This window comes from Cibotium barometz, chromosome 53 (genome assembly GCF_041138505.1).
Source record: "Cibotium barometz isolate CiBa-2024 chromosome 53, ASM4113850v1, whole genome shotgun sequence".
Lineage (NCBI taxonomy): Eukaryota > Viridiplantae > Streptophyta > Polypodiopsida > Cyatheales > Cibotiaceae > Cibotium > Cibotium barometz.
Window position 1 is genome coordinate 10,625,687 of NC_141098.1, and position 12,504 is coordinate 10,638,190.

Sequence of the window (12,504 nt, forward strand, 5' to 3'; positions counted from 1 at the left end):
GCTTGGGCTGCTAGCGCACTCGCCTACATCGACTGTGGGTTGGCGACTGTAAAGGTGGGTGGCCTCTGTGTGTGCACAGGAGGTGGCACCAGTAGCTGCAGCGGACAAAGAGAGAGAGCTGGCGACTGTCAATGCGGAGAGTGAAGGGACTTGTCGACAGCAGAGAGGAGCGAATGATGGTGTGACGGCACAGAAGCAAGGGGGCCCTCACCAACTGTAGAGGAGATAGCGGCGACTAGCTGGGGAGAGCAGCGAAGGAGGAGTCGAAGCGAAGGCAGCTGACTGGGCAGAGGGGCCTCTGGTGTGTGCATATGGTGATAAGAGAGCAGGGAAATGGTTCTTAGTGTAAGTGTTGTGAGCAAGGGGTGTGTGGGCAACCAAGTAAAGAATAGCTAGCCGTGGTGAGCTGAGTGAGTTGAGAAAGAAAGGGAATCTAAGGGTTTGAATTGAAGGGTGCCTGTGTATATTCTGGCTTGAATTTGTGTGGGATAAGAGAGAGATGTGGTGAGATGTGTGTGATATCGTCTCTGGTGCCTCCATTTTGTTGTTGTATTCAAAGTTTGTGAGATGGAAGGCTATAGAGGCCTTGTGTTTGTTTCCTTGTTTCCGCCTCACATCTTTTTGGTGCCCCCACTGAGGATAGCTCTGGTATTTTCTTCAGTTTACAAGGGTGTATGCCCTAGGAGTTGAGGGTTTCAGGGAAGGTGTTTTTCTTGGGATTTGAGGTGAAGTTTGGGGATTAAAATGATGTCTTATCCAGAGTTTTTTGGTGGTCCTAATGAAGATGTGGCAGATTTTCTGGAAAGAATGGAGGTTGCGCGCATAAGCAACCACATCAATGAGTCGGTACAGGTGTTGCGGCTACTGAGCATTTGCTTGAAAGGGGATGCAAGGAACTGGTACAGAACTTATGAGGAGTCACTGAGGGTTGCTGTTCCACGTATCGATATGACTGAGAATGGATTAAAGACAGCACTTAGCAACAGGTTTAAGAAGGTAGAAGACCCCGATAAGGTTTGGCATGAGGTGCAAGCTCTGATACAGGGTGAGTTGGAATCAATTGATGATTATGTGAAGAAATTCTCTTTGTTGTGGGAGACTTTATGCAGGGCCTTAGGGGAAGACCAGGTACCTCCTGACATGATGAAGAAAAACAAGTTTGTAGCCGGGCTTAAGAGGAGTATTTGCTGGAAGAAGGTGGGCTTAAGAGGAGTATTTGCTGGAAGAAGGTGGAATTAAAGAAGCCCATGTCTTATGAAGATGCGGTGGAGATTGCCAAATCAAAGGATTGGAAGTTGCAACAGATGAATCAGCTGGGGATGATTCCAGTTGTAGCACAGCCAGAGATTCGTAGAGTGGAGGCTACACCTATGAATGCAGATGGTACTACAAGTTAGTCAAGGAGTACCTATGGCTCCTGTAGGTTCTGATGAGGGATTGCGACAGGATATGAAAAAGATGGTCGATCTTATGAAGAATTTGAGCTTAAGTTTAATGGGAAGTACAGGTGGTGGACGTGGTAGAGGTAGAGGCAATAATCAAGAAGGGGGAGATGGACAAGCAGGGTATGGACGTGGTCGTGGTAGGGGCCGTCATTTCATCCCTACATGCTGGAATTGTGGTGAGCTTGGTCATCTAAGTACAGATTGTGATAAGCCTCAGCGAATGGGTGGTGATATGTACCCACTACCTTCACAGTTACCTGATAGGTCAAACGACTATGGTATTGATATTAGGGATCAAGCAGGCCCCAGTGGAATCACAGCTGAGGAGAAGGGGAAGGCAAAGGTCGTGAATGTTGTTACTCTGGAGAATGTTCAGGTAAGAGAAGAAGGGGATGTGATGCCCGTTGGCAAGCGCACAACGGATGAAAGAGAAGGAAAGGGAGTAGCTGGACCCAGCCATAAGAAGGGGAAGCAACAGGAAGGAGAAGATGTGAAAGCCAAAAGGAAACGGAAGCCTCGTAGAAGGTTCCAGGTGTCAGACTTCCCACTGTGGGGGATGGGCAAACCAGCTATAACTTGAAATCTGATATGGTGAATAGGAAGGCCAACATCACCTTTGGCAGTTGGTGGAGATGGTGCCAAAATTGAGAAGGCAATGGAAGGGACTTGTGAATCCAATGGAAAAGGAGTCAGAGAAGAGGTCAGTCAAAGTACTATCTTTAGAAGAGCTTCCAGATATTTGCCCTATTGTGGAGGTGTGGAGTAAAGGTAGGAACCTTGGTCAGGCCTATATAGATGGAGGAGCTCAAATCTGTGTGATTACTCAATCATGTGTGGAGCAGTCAGGCTTGAGGGTGTCTGGGGTTTCTAGTTTTCGAATCAGGATGGCTAATCATCAAAAGGTAAAATGTCTTGGTATGGTAAAGGAGCTGGAAATTGAAGCTTTTAATGTTAAAGCTACTATAAATTTTCATGTGATGCCTGCGGGTCTTGGTGCTTTTCCAATTATTCTTGGACGACCCTGGTTGCGAGTGGTGGGTGCAGTACAAGACTGGAGGTATGGGACCATTTCTTTGCATAATAAGCGGGGTAATAAAAAATCTTTTGAGATGCATAGTAGGAGATCTTTGAATGAAGTGTGGGAGAGGCCACAGGATTTGAGTGAAGAGGAAACTACCACCAGTACTTCTAAATCAGAGATGGATTCATCGACTACTGCTTCTAGAGCGAAGAAGAAGAAGATGTGGCTTTCCTAATTTCAGAGCAACAAGGTAATGAACATAAAGAAGTGCATGAAGTGGGTATTGAGGGAGAAGATACCGTGGGGTCGTATGAAGTGATCGAGTAAATACTGCAGCCAAAGATAGAAGTGAAGAAGAAGCAGGAGCTGATTGAAGGAATGCTGAGTCCGGATCTCTCGAGTGGAGAAAAGGTTAGGTATGTTAATATGCTGTCTCATTTTCTAGAATTGTTCATCACCTCTTACAAGGAGATTGGAGGATTTAAAGGGCCAGATTTGAAAGCTTTTGGAAGAGCCTAAAGATGCCCTTAAAGAGCGGCTGTTATATTTACAAGAAGCACAGCTGAACAGGGATAATGCTTTGAAGCATTATGAAGATATGCAGACAAGGACGTTGGAGAAGATCAACAAGAAAATTAAAAGCAAAAGAATTATGAAGGATGACTTGGTAATACGTTATAATAGTAGGCTGGATAATTCCTTTCATAAGAAATTTCAAGTTAAGTTTGCATGCTTCCAGGGTAAATGGATACATGCTGAAGAAGTATTATGCACGTTTGATGGTGATTTTGATGGTGATTATACAGGACGTAGTGTTAGAAGATGTGATTTCCAATGAAGGGCAGTCTTTAGATATGGATTTAGGTCTTGAAATGCTTTTTACTGCTGATCATGAATGATTCAGCAGGCTGGGGGTTGGGAAAAGTATGTCAGGCAAAATTCTGTAAAGGTGTTTTGAGTCCGTATACATATGGGATGCATGGTTTGCAATAAAACTTTGCCCTGAATGCCCTGGCAAATGTACAGACTGAATGGCTTTGCAGCAGTGAGTTAGTACATGCATTTTTCTTTGGAGCAGGTGCTTGAGACTTGAAGTTTTATTTGTATGAGCTTTCTATTTTCCAAGAGGGTGTCTTGGATGTGTGCAAATAAGAGGTGGAAGAGCATGAGAATGTCAATGATAGGGGCTTTGATGAGCCTCTGGTGGAGATAGATGTACATATGCTGGTTTACGTGGAGAGAGCCCAATCTAGACTGTGAATACTGAAACCTACAAGGGATGCCAGCTAAATATAATTTTCTCTTTGTGCTTGAGTTTGGATGTACTGTGCAAATTTGGAATGGCCGTATGTCTCCACATCGCAGGGGGTTTGGGCATGATAGGTATGGTGATGAGATGGCGTATATGTGTGGATTCCGAGGTTACAAAAGATTTTAATAGAGGCCCCTATAGGTACTGCAGTGTGGCATGGGAACCACCTTATAAAATATATATATATATATATATATATAAACACCACCAAGTGGCAAGCAACAAGGTAGCCAGCTGGCCGCTTGCTTTGCTGCCAACAGGATCGCCATCGTGAAAAGAAGGAGCCAGAAGGTGTGGCGAGCTGTTTTTTGGGTGGGGTGTGAAGAGTTGCCGCCTGGAGACCAAGGAGATTTCGGGAGAGTGCAGAGCTAGCAGACCACGGGGGTATGTTTTCCAGGTTTCAGGGCAGAGCTAAGGGCCGCTTGGTACTGTGGATGACTGGCTAAGGGATGCTGTGTCAAAGTCCTTAGGGAGCGAAGGTGTCACTGGCTGCTAGCGAGACGACTAGGGTCTGCCGATTGTCAGGGGGTTGCCTTGCTTGTCTTGGAAGTGGTTGGTGATAGAGGGTAGGTGTAGGTTGCTTGGGTTGCTAGCACACTCGCCTACATCGACTGTGGGTTGGCGACTGTAAAGGTGGGCGGCCTCTGTGTGTGCGCAAGAGGTGGCACCAGCAGCTGCAGTGGACAAAGAGAGGGAGCTGGCGACTGTCAGTGCGAAGAGTGAAGAGACTTGTCGACAGCAGAGAGGAGCGAATGATGGTGTCGACGGCACAGAAGCAAGGGGGCCCTCACCAACTGTAGAGGAGAGAGCGGCGACTAACTGGGGAGAGCAGCGAAGGAGGAGTCGAAGCGGAGGCAGCTGACTGGGCAGAGGGGCCTCTGGTGTGTGCATATGGTGATAAGAGAGCAGGGAAATGGTTCTTAGTGTAAGTGTTGTGAGCAAGGGTTGTGTGGGCAACCAAGTAAAGAATAGCCAGCCGTGGTGAGCTGAGTGAGTTGAGAAAGAAAGGGAATCTAAGGGTTTGAATTGAAGGGTGCTTGTGTATATTCTGGCTTGAATTTGTGTGGGATAAGAGAGATGTGGTGAGACGTGTGTGATATCGTCTCTGGTGCCTCCATTTTGTTGTTGTATTCAAAGTTTGTGAGCTGGAAGGCTCCTTGTGTTTGTTTCCTTGTTTCCGCCTCACATTACGCATTGTACAAAACATGATTCCATTATGTTTCCACTTCAAAACTTCATATTCATGAATGTCTTTTTGAATTTTCTAACTCTCTTAAACTATTCTATTTCCAAGAATGCTTGATGAATTTAAACACACAGACACACACTTTTTTATAACGAACACACACACACACACAATAAAGTCTTACTTCCGTACATCAATACAAAACTTAAATAAATAAAAAATGCGATACACCAGTTTTTTTTAAAAGTTTGTGCAGAGGCAAGATAAGCAATGTTGACTGTATAGATTCACATACGGTCATACCTCTTCTTGGATGCATCGAAAACGTATTAAGATACTAAAATTTTTATGCTCAATCTTGGCTCCATTGACTCTTCTAACAATTTCTTTGAGAACTTTGAACACCTAAAGATTGCAAAACAACATTTTGGAGATTAAGCACACTAGTTTAAGTGAGGGGGCATCTTACAACAAACAAAATTGTTTATGGCAAGCACACTAACCTTGTCCATTGTGGACTCAAACTCTTTGGCAGGTTGAAAGATGGAGAAGATATATATATAGAGAGAGAGAAGAGAGCGCATAGAGAAGACAAAAAAAAAGAGGTGGAGAAAGGAAAGGAGATAGAGATGGGACAAAAATAGAGGGAAAAAGGAAAGTCTACTTGGAGAGATAAAGAAAGGAAAGGAGATAGAGATGGGACAAAAATAGAGGGAGAAAGGAAAGTCTACTTGGAGAGATATAGAATTCAAGAGAGAGAATTAAGGAGGAGAGAGGGCTTGTCGATTGTAAACTGATACAAAGTGAGGTCTTGCCTCCCAATGCAATCACCTATCCATGCTTCTTGAAGGGTTGTACATCATGCAAATAGCTAACGAGTGCACCATGCAAGCAGTCAAAAGGGTCATCAAGCATTTAATAGGAGCTTGTCTCTGAATGCAATCACCTATGCTTACATATTGAAGGGATGTGCATCAGTAGGAAATAGGGACATCATCCAAAAACCTATGCTTGAAATTTGAAGGGGTATGCATCATGCAAGCAGCTAACAAGGTTAAACAAATTCTTGTGTTAAAATTTTATCCTGGGAAATGCTCTTATGGAAATGTAAGTGGTGCTCTTTCAAAAAGACTCCAAGAACCATTTCTAGACACCCTAAGCTTTTACAAGAACCACTTACCACAAAGTAAAAGAAACTGACATGCATTTTTCCCTTGGACATGAAAACGAGAAGCACTCACATTTCTAAGACTCTTGCAGCATTAGGAGAGTGCCATTGGCACAAAGCTCTATGGATGTGCATCTCTTTATGTCTAGCTTTACTAAACGTTGGCAGCCCTTGGCCACAGATGCCATACCAAAGGATTATGCTTTCATCCTGCCACTAACCTCTAAAACACCCAAATCTGGACTTGAGCAATGCGAGTATCAGTGATGTTTGTGCAAAATCATACATTGAGCGCCTTCAAGTTCATGTATCCTTGCCAGATAGCAGCAATGCCTCTGTCAGTGATCTTGATACACCTAAGAAGGAAGAAGAAAATTCGGTAATCAGGAGAGCTCTCCCACATACACAAGGTTTGCAATGGAAAAACCAGTAACAGAACAACAAGCACATTCATCGGATGAAATACCTATAAACATCCATCTCTCCAAGATTGGAGCACCTATACACAATGTGAATCAGCCCATCATCTTGGATGCCTTCACAAAATCCTAGCTTCAGTGTTCTCAAATATCTTCACTTTGCCATCGACATCAGTCTTGCAAAGCAATAAGATGAACTTTTAGTCTCCATAACAATATGCATCACTAAGAAATTATATTATCATCTCTACAATGCATATGGGTGCATAGTGAGAATTGCTTGCATCGTTGATATTGTTGTCGGTGTCAGATCCAACTCTTTCAAGAGATGGCAAGAATTGCAAAACATTTTAAGCCCTTGCTTTGATAGTTGGGAGCATGACTCAACCTTTGAGCTAAGAAGGGCTTTGTAAACAAGTGTGGCAATGAACGATACCCCTACATCCGCCCCCACTGAGTAGCAACACGTGATGTCGATGCTCTGCAAGCTAGAGCAGCCCATCACTGCCACTAAGACACCAACATCTTAACACCCTTTCATTTGATCAAGCTCAACTGTAGCAAACTCATACAACACTTCCCAATTAGACCCAAGTCAATCCACTCCCATCACAACCATAAAATCTCACAAACCATAAACTCTCACAAACCATAAACTCTTGAGGCTACAAAAGCCGCTGTAGCAAATGATCTATCACTTTCACAATGCAACAGTCGAAAGCTCCAACATGCATATCATTTACTGGGTGATAACATTCCTTGATTGTAAAAGCTTACGATGTTGTAGCACCCCACGTACCACGAGAGAACTATGTTTTGCAAAGGAAAAGCCCTCTTTGCTAAGCTCGTAATTCCTAAGTGGCTGATCCCTTGGCACTTTGACACATCTAGTGTATGTAAACATGCCTTGTTAGCATATATTTCCTATACAAACTTGAATGCCAATGTATAAAAGCCATCTTGAAAAGCTAGGTTGCCTTGTACGCTATGCAGCATTGTGCGAACAAATTGAATGAGTGATTTAGTCTAGATTCCATAGGTAAAATATTTCTAAAGAGCTAGATCTTACATTTGATTGGTTGCACTTCCTTCAACATAGCATTTGTACATGTTAATTATGCACAAAACAAAATGTAAAGTAAACCTGTAATGATTTTCTTGCTTTGTTGAGATGGGCCAGATCCTTATCATCCACATAGATGCATGTCGTCTGAGTCAACTTCACAAGATATTTGAGTTTTAAATTGCAGAAAGCCCGGTACTTATTACCTGCAAGAGTTAACTTGCATGTCAGACATGGACTTGCAAACACATTATGGCTCCCATTAGAAGTGTATGGATTAGAGCAAGCTTAAAGCTACAATGCATCAAGGTGATGCAATTTTTTCCTAAAAAGAAGATCATTCTATAAAAAAAACACCTAGGGCCATAGGCCCCAAGGCAAAATACAAGGTGGTGGCGTTACAACAGAGGCATGCAGCCAAAATGTAAAAAAGGCAAAAAAGGGGGCGGGGTGGCTAAGGCAATCCTGTAAGATTCCTCTCCCACCCCCTTTTTGATGTCTAGTATCTTCCCCTGTAATCAATCCCTCTTCAGAAATATAAAGACCTTGTTTCTAACTATTTTAACCTAGAGAGAGAAAATATTCTAGAGAGAGAATATTCAGATTTTGAATATTTTTGGATAGAAAAATATCTCTTATAATTAAGATGAATTCCCTTGAAACAGAAATTCAAAAAGAATTTTCCAATGTGCAATTGGAATTAATTGGAAATGTGTATAAAGGACCTTAGCCTAAGGGTCTAGATTTTCAAAAATTTTTGGATTATGGTCCAATTAAGGTTCCTATGGACCAATAGCATCAATCCATGTGTAAAGAGGAGATAAATCCAATTTGTAAAAGAAAATACCCAAAAATGAGTAAATGCTCACATAAGATGAAGAGTTGAAAATGTACAAGGTTTATTAGTAAAAAACTATGAGCAATATTAAAAATATGAGATATTTTGGGTATCCAAAAATGAGTAAATGCTCACATAAGATGAAGAGTTGAAAATGTACAAGGTTTATTAGTAAAAAACTATGAGCAATATTAAAAATATGAGATATTTTGGGTATAATGATTTCATTTTGACACATATGTAAGGAAGGGGAGTTCTTTAAAGGAGGTGCATATTTCACATAAGATGAAGAGTTGAAAATGTACAAGGTTTATTAGTAAAAAAACTATGACACATATGTAAGGAAGAGGAGTTCTTTAAAGGAGGTGCATATTTCACATAAGATGAAGAGTTGAAAATGTACAAGGTTTATTAGTAAAAAGACTATGACACATATGTAAGGAAGAGGAGTTCTTTAAAGGAGGTGCATATTTCACATAAGATGAAGAGTTGAAAATGTACAAGGTTTATTAGTAAAAAACTATGAGCAATATTAAAAATATGAGATATTTGGGTATAATGATTCCATTTTGACACATATGTAAGGAAGGGGAGTTCTTTAAAGGAGGTGCATATTTCACATGCTTGAAGGAGTTTTAAACTCATAAAAATTGAGATATTTTTATCTCTCCTCTCTCCTCATTCAAGTCTAGTTCCAAAAAGTTAGCTTAACTGACCTAAAAATGGTCAAAAATTGACCAAACTGATTTGGAAAATTCTAGAATCAGTTTGTTTGGTTAGGAGCTCAATTTTTCCTATAAATAGAAGCCTACCCCTTGTTGAAAAATAGATAGTGTTTATGCATCGTTACTCTACTCCACCTAAGCCAAGAACTGTGGATTCATTAATAATTCACTAGTTTTTGGAGCTTCCCTCTTTCTTCAATCCCCATTGGTGGCTCCATCAACATACTTAACCAATTGATTGGTTGGGGGCCTCTACCGTGAACAAAGAATCAAGCAATTTGTAAGATAATAAGTGAATATTGATCTTTTCTATAATTTCTCAATGTTTCTCTCTTCTCAACCCCTCTCAAGCTTGAGAAGCTTAATTGGTATGGTTTTTAAATGCTATTGAAGTTAATTGATGAATAGTAGTGAAGAGTTACATAATTTGATGAATGCTATTGAAGTTAATTGTTTAATGATAGTAAAGAATTACATAAATTTCCATTTATGTTTAAATTCTAATGGTTTTTATGTAATTTCTCTCTCTCACTCAAGAAATGGTCATACTCATGACCCATTCTCAATCCAAATGAAGCTTTTCATAAAGCTTTTCCTTAATCCAAGATTAAGCTATGCTTGAGGCCAAATTAATGGCTTTTTTCTATGCTTTTAGTTTATGTATATTGACGATTCAATCCATTATGGATTAATGATCCAATTAGAGATCATTTTAATTATTTCCTTAATGATAAGCTTTATCCCTTGAAAAATTTGAGATTTATCAGTCATAGCAGCCGAGCTATGGCAAAATTTCTATAAAAATTATGCATAAAATAATTTCATTCAAAGCATAAAAAGAGGACTTCCTACCATATTCTAGGAATTATCATCCTAGATTAATTGAAAGAATTTCATTATAATCATGGAGAAATTGAATTTTTATATTATGCATAAAGGGTAAGTTTTTATATCAAAAGTGTTATTTTTATCAGTTTTATTTTCATGCATAGAAGTATGCATAAAGGATAAATTTTTATATCAAAAGTGTTACTTTTATCATTTTTATTTTCATGCATAGAAGTATGCATAAAGAATAAATTTTTATATCAAAAGTGTTACTTTTATCATTTTTATTTTCATGCATAGAAGTATGCATAAAGGATAAATTTTTATATCAAAAGTGTTACTTTTATCATTTTTATTTTCATGCATAGAAGTATGCATAAAGGATAAGTTTTTATATCAAAAGTGTTATTTTTATCATTTTTATTTTCATGCATAGAAGTATGCATAAAGGATAAATTTTTATATCAAAAGTGTTACTTTTATCATTTTTATTTTCATGCATAGAAGTATGCATAAAGGATAAATTTTTATATCAAAAAGTTACTTTTATCATTTTTATTTCATGCATAGAAGTATGCATAATGGATAAATTTTTATATCAAAAGTGTTACTTTTATCATATTTGAATTTCATCCATAAAGGTATGCATAAAAGTTGACTATTTTATTATAAAAGTGTTACTTTTATCATAATTGGATTTCATGCATAGAGGTATGCATAAAAGTTGATTATTTTATTATAAAAGTGTGACTTTTAACATATTTGCATTTCATGCATAGAGGTATGCATAAAAGTTGATTATTTTATTATAAAAGTGTGACTTTTATTATATTTGAATTTCATGCATAAAGGTATGCATAAAAGTTGATTATTTTATTTTAAAAGTGTGACTTTTATTATATTTGGATTTCATGCATAGAGGTATGCATAAAAGATATTCTTTTATACTAAAAGTGTGATTTTCATCATAAATGGATTTTATGCATAACTTAGATGCATAAGAGAAATTCTTTTATTCTAAAAGTGTAATTCCTACCAAATTGAATTTATGCATAAGAAGATGCATAAAAGATTGATTTTTATTTCGAAGGTGTTAGTGTCCTTAAATGGAATTTATGCATAAATAAATGTGTAAAGAAATCTTATATCAAATATAAGAATTCTCTTGTATTCTCTATAAATAGAAATGAGATGTGATAGGATGTGATAAGAGGTGTATAAGATGTGATAAGAGGTGATAAGATGCTTATGAAATAAGCTAGGAGGTGATAAGATGAATTAAGATGTGTATGGGATGAGGTAAGAAGTGTATGTGATAGGATAAGATGTATATGGGTTGTGATAGGGCGAGAATGGATGTGATGTAAAAGATTAGATGTGAAGGCATATGGGGTTATATGAATGGGAATATGGAAATGGATGTATGTATGTGGATGTGTGGATGTGGAGATGGGAGTGTGGATGTATGAATGTGAAAATGGATGAATGCATGAAGATGTATATGCATAGATGTGAATGTGGATGTAGATGTATGCATGAAGATGTATATGCATAGATGTGAATGTGGATGTAGATGTGGATGTATAGATGTGAATGTGAATGTGGATGTATGCATGAGGATGTATATGCATAGATGTGAATGTGGATGTAGATGTGGATGTATAGATGTGAATGTGGATGTAGATGTGGATGTGGATATATGTATGTATGTGGATGTGGATGTATGTGAATGTGGATGTAGATGTGGATGTATAGATGTGAATGTGGATGTAGATGTGGATGTATAGATGTGAATGTGGAATGTGTATGTGAATGTGGATGTAGATGTGGATGTATAGATGTGAATGTGGAATGTGGATGTGGATGTATGTATGTATGCGGATGTAGATGTGGATGTATAGATGTGAATGGGAATGTGGATGTGGATGTATGTGAATGTGGATATAGATGTGGATGTATAGATGTGAATGTGGAATGTGGATGTGGATGTATGTATGTATGTGGATGTAGATGTGGATGTATAGATGTGAATGGGAATGTGGATGTGGATGTATGTATGTATGTGGATGTAGATGTGGATGTATAGATGTGAATGGGAATGTGGATGTGGATGTATGTATGTATGTGGATGTGGATGTATGAATGAGGACGTGATAGTGGATGTATGCATGTGGGTGTGGATGTATGGATGTGGATATGGATGTGTATGTATGAATGTGGATATGGGATGTGGATATGGATGTATGCATGTGGGTGTGGATGTATGGATGTGGATATGGATGTGTATGTATGAATGTGGATATGGGATGTGGATGTATAAATGAGGATGTGAAAATGGAGGTAAGCATGTAGATGTGGATGTGGATGTATAAATGAGGATGTGAAAATGGAGGTAAGCATGTAGATGTGGATGTATGGATGTGAATGTGGATGTGGATGTATGGATGTGGATATGGATGTGAATATATGATATGTGATGTGAAGGAATCTGAAGTGAAG